This window comes from Lepidochelys kempii, chromosome 10 (genome assembly GCF_965140285.1).
Source record: "Lepidochelys kempii isolate rLepKem1 chromosome 10, rLepKem1.hap1, whole genome shotgun sequence".
Taxonomy (NCBI): Eukaryota; Metazoa; Chordata; order Testudines; family Cheloniidae; genus Lepidochelys; species Lepidochelys kempii.
Genome location: NC_136389.1, coordinates 64,283,583 through 64,294,695, shown reverse-complemented (window position 1 = coordinate 64,294,695; position 11,113 = coordinate 64,283,583). Strand labels below are relative to the sequence as shown.

At 40.3% G+C, this 11,113-nt stretch overlaps 1 protein-coding gene across 19 annotated transcripts in view; it reads right to left on the bottom strand.

The window, feature by feature from the left end:
• The window catches only part of SEMA6D (semaphorin 6D), a 276,265-nt gene extending 265,392 nt beyond the window's left edge, over positions 1-10,873 (bottom strand). For 16 of the 19 annotated variants that reach the window (XM_073303916.2, XM_073303919.2, XM_073303920.2 and 13 more), the window contains exon 1: positions 10,750-10,873. The gene's annotated coding sequence lies outside the window, so the exon portion shown is untranslated. Of the gene's footprint in view, positions 1-3,209; positions 3,339-10,361; positions 10,476-10,509; positions 10,721-10,749 lie in introns of those variants that run through there. The other 3 variants (XM_073303922.2, XM_073303923.2, XM_073303924.2) reach the window with 3 other exon arrangements.
• Positions 10,874-11,113: the final 240 nt, after the last annotated feature.

Sequence of the window (11,113 nt, the reverse complement as noted above, 5' to 3'; positions counted from 1 at the left end):
GGTTTAATCTCTTTTTTTCCCCTTTAAAGAGGTAATTACGACATTTTGAAGCTTTGCACATGCACAGACAATCCAAGAAAATTCATTTGACAGAAACAGGCTTAGAGAGTTGAACCGTCTGCCAGCCTGTAAAGCAGTGACAACACATTCAATCTCCTAGTGAATACACATCTGTTAAAAAGACTTGCAGCACATTAAATTAATGCATAGGATAAAAAGAAATCCACCATTTCAATTAAAATAAAACAAAAACATTAAATGTGTACTTTCTCCTGTCACATACAAAACTAAAGAGTCTAACTGGAAAGAAATTTTTAAAATTCTAAACACCAGCAAGGTAAATCCTAATTTAGTAATGAACTGCAATCTTTAGAAACTCCTCATTGTCTGTTAAAAGTGACGAACCATGTATGTGACGTTAGATGTGGTAAATTGATTATAACTCCATAACAGTGTTATTTTCCAAACCATACTGGTTTATAGAATTCAACTGCATTTTATTCTCACTCTACCTCACTCTTAAGCTGATGAATACCTACATACAAACCAATCTCTTTCTCTTCCCATATCTATCTATCAACATACGTACATCTCCCAATTGCGAGTAATGCAGTCAACTCAAACTCTTGTTGGATTGCTACTGAAATCTTCATGCCACCATCCTATCTCGTAGTCTCATTTTATTTAATATATTCTCTCTCACATACTGTCTATATCTATATATACACACACACAGATGCACACATAAAAAATTGCTTTTCAATGTATGACACCAAACCTCCAAGACATTCTGGATGGGCTCAGGAGTCTGCAGGCACAGAGTAACTTGAAGCACTGTAGCTAAGTATTGTAGGCAGAACTGGCAGTGATGCCTATAGTCAAGGTTCCCCAACACTTCTCACTATAAAGATGCTGTTTCCAGTTGCTTTGCCAAACTTTAACTGTTTGGTATGAAATTTCCTATGCTGGGTGTGTGCCCCAGACTAAATCTTTTCAGAAAAGTTTTAACTAAAACAGTTTAGATGTTTTGGAGAACAAGATTAGGGAAAATATACTTATACCTATATTAAAAATTATTATTACTGTTTCATTGAGAAGCTGTAGTACTCCCATGCTAGAAGCATGGCCTTGAAATTTAGTACAGGGAGGATATTGCCCTGGTGTCGACAATGTGCCTTTTGCAATTCCTGTGAAATTGCACATGCTTAGTACAGACTTGTTAGTGTTTGGTAGATAGAATCTTCACAGAATATGTCTGCAAGGACCCCATCCCAGTGGCTGAGCAGGCTCTCTCTTCAGTTGCTGCTGCTACTATGTCACCAGGTACCAGAACAAAGAGCAAGAACATTGTCTCTTCTGTACTCTTAGGGTATGCTTACACTGCAATTAGACACCCATGGTTGGCCCATGCCAGTTAACAGAGGCTCACCGGGATTGGGCTAAAGGGCTGTTTAATTGTGGTGCAGATGTTTGGGCTCAGGCTGTAGTCCAAGCTCTAGGACCCTGCTACATCACAGGGTCCTAAAGCCCAGGTTGCAACCCAAGCCTCAATGTCTACACTGCAATTAAACAGCCCCCTATCCTGAGCCCGCATCAGCAGGCACAGGCCAGCCATAGGTGTCTAACTGCAGTGTAAACATATCCTTACCGTCCCCCTTCTGGGGCCAGACAACATGGAGGAGGAGGTAGCCTGATTCATATACAGAGAGGAAAGAAGCTGAAACTGGAAGGGGTGTCAGCAGAGGGAGTAAACTGGGACAAGGCATTGGGAAGTAGGGTTGGAAGAAGAGGAGACTGGTACTAAAGTCAGCATGATCAGGGAGGAGAAAGTCATACAAGGAGGCAGGGGAGAACTTGAAATGGTGTGGGAGGAGGTGGGGAATAGAAAAAGACTAGGATTGTTTGGGAAATGAGACTGGGTCTGGGAGGAGGAGCCTGGGGAGAGAGGCTGAGACTAGTTGCCAGGATGTGGGAGGAAGACTGGGATGAGAAACCAGGGAGAGCAGTGGGCAGAAACAGGGGTAGAAGGGTCTGTGCCCACTATAGAACATTCCCTTCCAGAGCCCAAATGGAACCCAAGATTTCTAAGTCTGATCATTCCTCTGCTGTCAGCAAATATCTGTGAATCCCATTGACAAAGCATATGTCTCATTCCCCTCTAGTACTGGTCCACATAGTAGATAATCGACTACTGTTAACAGTTATACCATTAGAACAACTGGCAGAGGTCTATGAACAAGATGTAAAGGTTCCAACCCTGCTGATGACCCATATGGTGGAATTTCTATTTTTTTCACTTTGTTTTTCTAAAACCATAGTGAATTACACACAAAAATCAACATTAAAAGAATGCTAAAAAGAACTCAAAAGGCGGAATTATGAGTTACGATACAGTTTTTAATTACATGAACACATACTGTTTTTTCCAAACAAGATCCTTGCCTCTTTCAGTGCAAAAGGACAGACAATGCGCTGGGGATGAATCTGAGTTGTGTAATGAAAGAAGTTATTGTCTGTAGTATCTGTGCTTCATTTGTCGCAGCAGTTGAAAGGTGTGTAGTGAAAAAGACAGATTGCAGGAAAAGAAAGGTTGGTCAAAGCAGTAGAATGTTGCCCTGAAGTACCTTCCACTGCCACAGAGCTCCTATGCGATGGCAGGCAAGACATTTAAACCAAATTTTTCACAATTGGTCACTATTTGTATGTTCATTTTTGGGGTGACCAACATGAGACTCTAGAATCTCCAGAGCTGTTGGGCACTCATAGCTGCAAGTGAAGTTAATGATTTGAACATATAATGCTAAGTGCTCTAAAAATCAGGTCATAGGCATTTCAAATTATTTGAAAATAAAATAAATTAATATTTGTGAAGCACCAAAGAAAAGCCCATCACGAGGTTTGAATGTGGGGGGGGGGAGGCATGGGGCAACATACTGAACAATGGGGATAAAACAAAATACTGAATAGCTATTAATTAAGTGAGCACCATCCATCCTGTGTACTGAATAAGGCAGGGGGAAAAATAGTATGTGATAATGTAATATAAGACTGTGTTGTGACGCATATGCACAAGAGGTTAAATTAAGGTTGCACAGGAAACCTTCATTCTGGCATTTCCTAACTTTAGAGTGCTTGATTTTGCAACCTTAATGTTCTTTTAACAGTTTTTGTATGTAGTATATATTACAATATCAAAAGCTAAAGCTTACCATTTTGGGATTTTTCTCATTTCTAGCTGAGATGTTCCATATCAATCTTCTGCTTTGTTCCATACTTGACTTCCCCTCACCCAGAGATGATTTTTATTTTTTCCCCAAGTTTGAGAGAAATCCATTTACCTGTTTTTGAATTATGGAAAGGTGAAAAAAAGTGATTTTTTTAAAAAAAAACATACACAATTTGAAAATGGCTGATCTGTACGATCTGACATTTTCAGGTTGGCTAGCTCTGACTCAGTACTGGGTACTTTCATTACTTGCCAAGGGGAAAAAAAGAACACCCAAACAACAGATATAAACATTTTTTAAAAATTGGTTTTGTGCATGCATGGTAGCTACAACATCATCTGCACTGCTGAATTAGCACTGTAGTTAACAACCATGGTTGTAAGTTTTCAACATATTTCTCTGTAGGAAAATCAGAAAGCAGGAGGATTCTGTACTGAAATTCTTATGCTCCTGTGGAGCTCCTGAAGGTTCTAAATAAACTTCACAAGCCTAAAAGCCTGGTATTGTATTACACTTCCCAGATAATCTGCGTGGCTGGAGGCCCAATCTCCTCCTTCTCCCCTATACAGAATCTAACACCTTGGAGCACCATCTGTTGGGTTTTGAGAATAGTGCTGTAGAGGCACCCGACTCCTCCCCAAATATTCTGTATAAGAGAAGTGAGATCTATCCCTGAAGAGACCCATCCACATGTAGGACTAGCTGTCACAATCTGGCCCATGGAATTTAAAATGCAAAACCTTGTCTTCATAGAATATTAAATTAAAAAACTTTAATGCTGTAAAGTTGGGGAAAGAAAGTGTTAGTCTCATAGTAACACTCTTTGGGGTTAGTGAGTGAGTAGGGGGAAGGAACAATAGGTAGGCGAACTGTTGAATTAAAGGAAAGGGTATTGGAATTATATTGGATGCACTGGGGAAAGGACTTATTAGCTGATGAGGCTGAGAATTGATAAATTTGGAACGGGTCTGAGAACTACATAGGATGAGGGAAACTGAGAATGGAACTGATAAACTGGGTGAGGCTGGAACTGAATTGGGGAAGGGGAACTGAGAATATAATAGACTGGGAAATGACAGTGAACATTTGATTGAGTGAAAGGTGATGCAAACTCAATAGACTGGGAGTAAAGACAGAATAAATAAAATAGAGGAGAGGGACTAAGATTGAAGCAGATTATTAACTGATACCACAAAACTGATGGTAAGAACATCTGTGCCCATTTGTCTTTGTGGATAAAACTTAGAATCTTCAGCTTCAAGAAAGACTCCTTTGCTACTTGAGCTAAAGGAGTAACTGCACTAATTAATAACATTAGTAGGCATTTATCCTTTATGTTGACCACTCACTTAAGTGGAATACAACAAACTGAGAAAGCAATAACACTCTTCCCTTCAAGGGAAACTTGTCCTTAGCAAGTAAAGTCTGTGTTTGAAATCTAGTATCTTTCCACCCCACAAGGTAACAAACAGGAGCTTTACACCACCAAAAAGGGGAGATTCCTAATTTTCCAATGTGATATCAACTAGCTTGTAAGTCTTGGAACATCCCAAGATATCAGACTTCAAAGTTATGACATATTTCTTTCCTCCCTAGCTATTTTTTAATTTATAAAATGTAATAAAAAGGTTCTCATTCCTTCTGCTTCTCTAAGGGTAGTTTACATTATTTGAACAATAAACCAAAGCCGAATCAGCAGCAAAAACTCCAGCAAAACCCCTTCCATGATAACTCAAAAGGTAGGGCTTTCCCCACTAGAACTCAACCACCCATAAACCACATTTCCACTGTCAAACTCACCCTAGTCAGACATGAGGGGAAAGGATGGGCCTTACATAGTGGCCTGCCAATCAAGAATCCCAAACTACTTCAGACCAAAGATAGTGCTTCTACCACAACTGAAGGCTCCTCATGGAAGAAGCTCTATCACCAACCCCCTCTATGTCAAATAAAAGAGAATACAGCTCATGTGTCTCTGCTGATCAAAGTATGGCAGCAGTCTCTCACATAGGAAGGCCCCACACCAGTTGGGGCTTCACAGATTAAAGCCAACATCTTAAAATCCACCCAGAAACTAACAGGCAGGCAGTACACATCATGGAATACTTGTGTTCTGTGCCCTAATTAAAGTATACCATTTACTAAGTGGGCTGCTGTATTCTGAAAGCTCAAATTTCCAAGTTAACCTGAAGTGTAGCTCCATTGCAAGAATCTAGCCTCAAGATAACAAAGACATAAAACCCTGCAGTCAGACCCACACCCAAGAGAAATGGGTTGCAGGTACTCACAGATTGCAAAACTTGAGTAACAAATGGCCAATGCACTCACTGAATAGATCATCCTTGTCACAGCATTTGGCTGTTTCCTGCAGGAAACATCACTTTGGTTTTATCTGGACTGAGCTTCAGCCAACTCTCATCCAAGATCCAGCCACTTCGAAACACTAGGGTAGTCTTTCCACAGTTATGGTGCAGTCAGGTGAGACAGTACTACTGAGTTGAGGTGTTGTCAGCATATTGAAAGTGAGTAATTATAGGCTGTCGTGCTAGTTCTTCAATCAGCACCATACACAGATTGAACAAGATAGGAAACAAGATGCAATCTGGTGGAATTCCATGCCATAGCACCCTATGGAGTAAGAGCAATTGTCCCACCTTCTGAGAGCACTTAAGAAAATAATGGAGTCACTCAAGAGTGGCTCCATCTACTCCTACTGCAGTCTACAAACAAATCAATACCCCCCTTTGGTCATCAGTGTCAATGGCTGCCGATACACCTGACAATATCAGCATAGACATCCAGTCTTTGTTCATCCTCAGATCATTTACTAATCCCATCAGCACAATTTCTACCCATATACCAAGATCTGTAGCCAAAACATCAAGGAAGTCTGAGGAATCTAAGTACTTAAATAGTTGTCTCACCACCAGAAACTTCTCTTAACTCATAATAGAAGATGTCATACTGGTCAATAATTAATCAGACTGATAGCATCAAGGGTTGGTTGTGAAGCAAATGTTTCACAGTTGCCTCCTTAAGAGACCACCTGAAGGGAAACATTGACAATTCCCACCAGCAATGGACCCTGTACTTCCTTACTACCCTTTATCATACAGGAAGGACAGGCATCCAGAGGACATGTTTGATTAGTTATAACTTTTTTTTGCCTTCTGAGCACTGTGCAGTGAGCTAGTAGCAATGAAGACTGTCCAGCTTTACAAGAGGGGATATGAAAAATAGACATTTTTGTATATCTGTCTAAGACATTTTGAAAATAGATTTTCTTTAAAATACAAGGCATATGCAGAATACTTTGGATGATAGCATGGTATGAGGTTTTTATTGGCACTTCTTCTGGATAACCTGCATACGTCACACATGGCTTATTACTTATGATTAATGTGGCCATTATAAATTGATGCCAATGAAATCCTGTAACTACAGAACATCATCATGCAGTCTCTCTCATATGTACACAAAAGTAGGTATATAGCGTTGCTGGCCAAAATCTGAACTGACATTACAAAATCTTTACTGTTCACAATATCAAAATAAAAATCCTTATAATGGACAGTTCTAGCAGGTGCTTCTTATACTACTTACTCTTACTCTCTCCTCCAATTTCTGCAGGCCAAGATCTTCAAAAGTGACTTGTTACTTGGGGGGAGGGGCGCGTGGCTTTATTTTTGGGTGCCAAACTTGAGACTTTAAGGGGGCCTGATTTTTGGAAAGTACTGATAACCCATACTCTAGACTTCTCTCTACAGCAAATTAGTGCTTGGCAACTTAGTGTGCTGAAGATTCACATCCTGCCTTGCTACGCACTAACTCGCTCTGTAGACAATTCTTCTTCAGACCCCTTAGTATCTACAGATTGAGGCACCCAAAAAATCACAAGTCATTGTTGAAAATGTTGGCCTAAAAATATGGACCGCTTCCATTGACTACAGTGGGCTTTCAATCGAGCCCATACAGAACAAAAATCACAGTACGACAATAACTGTTTTAATAATACTCAAGCTTAAGTAGAAGTGAATTGTAAATGAAAAATAAATATTTATGTATAACAGTCCAAGAAGTACTGACCTAATCTTTCTTTTGCATCTTGATATGTGCAGCTAGGCAATGGATTACCAATATTTATATAAGATGCCCTTTAAAATTAGTACATAGCTTGAATTTAGAAAGGTCAAAGGAACAATCTTCATTCTATTCTCAGATAGTTAGTAAAACCTGACCTTCCCTAGTGTGTTATATGTTCTCTACTCTTACAAGATTTAATAAAGGCTGCTCCGTCCATGCAGCTTTCCCACACTTCTCAACAGAAAGTTCTATAACCTGAAGACGTTGGAGGTATTTAAACATAAATTTATGAGACAGGAGTAGACAAACAAAAGATTTAGAGCTAGCAGAGAATTCATTTCAAAACAATGGCTTTTTTATTTATTTCTGTTTTTACAGTGAATCCAAAATCAGAAAACATGTGAGCATCAGTGTACAAATAACTCTCTATTTTGGGGTCCTGAGAAGTTTCAGCAATTGCTTGTAGTGTAATGAATGTTTGTAATTCATTAGATTCTGTTTAAACATGCAAAGCACGCCATGACATCAATGATGTTCTCTTTATCTCAACAAATAGGCTATTACACTTAATATACTTCCAGTTAAGCCAGCGTGGTTAAAATAAGTATTTCTTGTATATATTCTAATTTTAAATTGTGTATTCATATTTTAATAAGATTTAAATTAATTGTCACATCCCAGACAAGACCACGCTCTGAAAATTATCCCAATAAGCTTCAGAATCTTTACAGTATACTATCTATATATATCTTCCCCACAAACGTATCTTTGTTTATATAATTTTGCAAATGATAAAATCTAAATAAACTCAAAATTGTCATGGACAGACCCTTCATAGATTTTCAGTTTGTAGCTGTCAATCTTCTTACAGCTGCTACATAACAAAACAACAGTTCTTTTCTTCATGCAGACAAGCAAATTCAATAAACATTGGTAAAGGTTCTTTTACAAAAGAAAGAAAACCTGGTTTTCTAACAATCTATTAAACCTTTTCTTATTTACTTCTGAACTTCTACATGATTTTTAAATCATTCATGCAAGTTGTACATATTTTAATGCCGCATTTAATCAAATATGAATTTTGCAAAACATGAATCTGCTGATTGCTAGACACACATTTTGTTGACAAAAAGTATGATCAAGACTATTAATGAATAAATTCATTAAAAAAGATAGAGGTACTGACTTACTATTCACATTGCATTATAATTTGGAGTCTGGGGTACAGAGAATGCAAGTAGTATGCAAGGATCTAAAAGGGCCATTAAGGGTAGTCAAATTTATATTTCACTTTATCTCAATCAAAATCTGCTTGAAATGGTCCATGTTATTCTAAGAGAACAACAACAAATGTACAATAGAAAGATCAATGCTGTGTGCAAGAATATACATTCAGTGCTCTAAACTGAGGAGGACAATGCAGATACGATAGAAAGATGGAGACAAACTGAACAGTAGTTAGAAATACTGTTAAAGGTTGAACTAGGGACAGAAAGCTATGATGACAGGCAAACAAAACATTTAATCAATAAAAATCAATGTGAAAAGGATAATAAAACTAAAAAATGAAAACAGATTGCTACTAAGAAGAGAAATAAATGGGTACATTGATGTGTAATTTATTTGAAGAAAGAGGAAATTCAGAAGTGACTTATAAAATGAAATATAAATATTTTACAGGAGCTAGATGTCTGTTTTATCTATCGTCACTTTCCATAATCATAACACCAGTTCTATGTCATGGATTTTCCCTTTGAAATCAAGCTCTGAGTTAGAGGTTTTCATATAACTAACGTGTTTCTCCTGGGGGCTAGAAACTCAGCTTCAGCAGACTGGAGCACTTAGCAAGTCCGTCAAGTACTGTCAAACCAAAATACATTCAAGGCATTAGATATGTTAGAGTCCATTGGGATTTACACCCAGCATCACTTGATGCACATGAACAATTTAGTGTTGAGAGTTGTACCAGTTGTTACCAATTTTTTATCACTAGCATCTTGTTTAGATAAATCAAACCCCCTCTGTGGGGGAAGTAAACAAAGTGACCAGGAGTTGGAATTATAAACAGGAAGGGGAAACTGTATGTGTGAATACACTTACACATTATTTGAAAGGCATATATATATATATGTGATATATGTGCATCAATATTGTATCGATCTATTCTGCTCTGGGTGCACATGCATTAGTGTTAGGAGTAGTTCATGTGGACACCGTGGGGAGAGTACACCTTTAATAGCATGTCTATGATATATGGTAACATCTGAGAAGTGGATAACATCATTAAAAAAATTAGAATTTCTCAGCCCATCAAGTAGAAACTGCTGAGCACTCCAGCTGAGAGAATAATTGGAAAGTGGAAACATCCTGAACGAATTAAACCACGAGAGAAACCAAAGAAGGTAATATAGGTGCAAACACATACACAATGCATAGAAAGAAAAGCACACAGACTGTATTGTACATATTTGTGCTGAGACTTTATACACTAAATCTCGTATAGCAATATTTTAAAATTTAAAAAATTCATTATTAAACTGCCTCCCCCTAAAATGCTTTCACTGGCTATACAGAGAGGCTTTCACTCATCTGCAAGCGTGTGCTTCCTTTGTACGGTGGGAACAGGCTCTAAGTTTTACGCTCAGAGCCAGTAGCTGTCTGAATAAAGCAGACAACTATGATCATAATCCCTTATCTATCCTGAGATTGTTGTGAGGAAGTCAGTTTTACCCCCAGACCAATCCTTCTCAGCAAAATACAGAACCCTGCCATCTCCTCACGCTTAGAGACCATCAGCAGCGGTCCTGTCTCTCGGCCACTGGCACGGATGGAAATAACACTGCAAAACAATGAGCCAAGAGAAAAGAGACCCACCCAGAGAAATGCAACGAAACCGACCAAACCCAGAGAAAGAAAGGAACCCCCCCCCCACCAAAACAAAAGCCACGCACTCCTTCTCTCTCACACACAGAGGACTTTTTCCACGCACCGATTTCCCCCACACACACACTTTTTTTTTTTTTTGCAAATGAAGCAAATCTTTCTACTCACTGACATTACGATCCAGAACCTATGTAACCCCAGAAGGACTGCGTGTGTGTGTGTGTCTCACCTCCAGACATTCTGCATATAGCTACTCTTTGAAAATAAAGATTAAAAAAAACAACAGGCGACAAAAATAAGACACGGGCCAACTCACTCGCTTTCCTTCCCTCTCCCCCAAATCCTGAGGGGCAGCAGCTCCGCGTGCGAGCGATGCTCACCTCCACCCACCCACCCAGGGGATGCCGCGTCTGGGCTGCAGCTCGCAGCGCCCCGCTGGGAAGCGCTCCTGTTTCCCCCGCCTAGGTCAGGGCGCCCGGGGAGCCCAAGAGCGCTGCAGCCGAGCGGGCAGCGCTGTCCCCGGCATGGCAGTCTGCTAGCGAGGCGGATGACTTACTTGGGGCTGCGGCTCGCTCAGGAAACCACCTGCTCCGGGCTCCGCAGGGCTCTGACAGCGATTATAGGGAGGCGGTGCAGGCTCAGCTCCCGGCACGGCAAACTCCCGGGCCGGCTCCCTCCCAGCCCCGGGTGACTCCACCTCAAACCCCACGCCCACCCCCCGCCTCCCGCCACTCCCCGCGCCTAACGCCCCTCCAGCGACCATTGCCTCAGAGCCCCACGCCCGCCTAGTAGCGACCTCCCTGCCGTTGAGCGGCCCCCGCCCCTCACATGGGTTCCGGCCGCAGCCTCCGCTCTGGAGTGAACCCCAGAGCCTCCTACCACCCCTCCTCTCCTTCTTCCACCCGACGCCATGCTCAGTG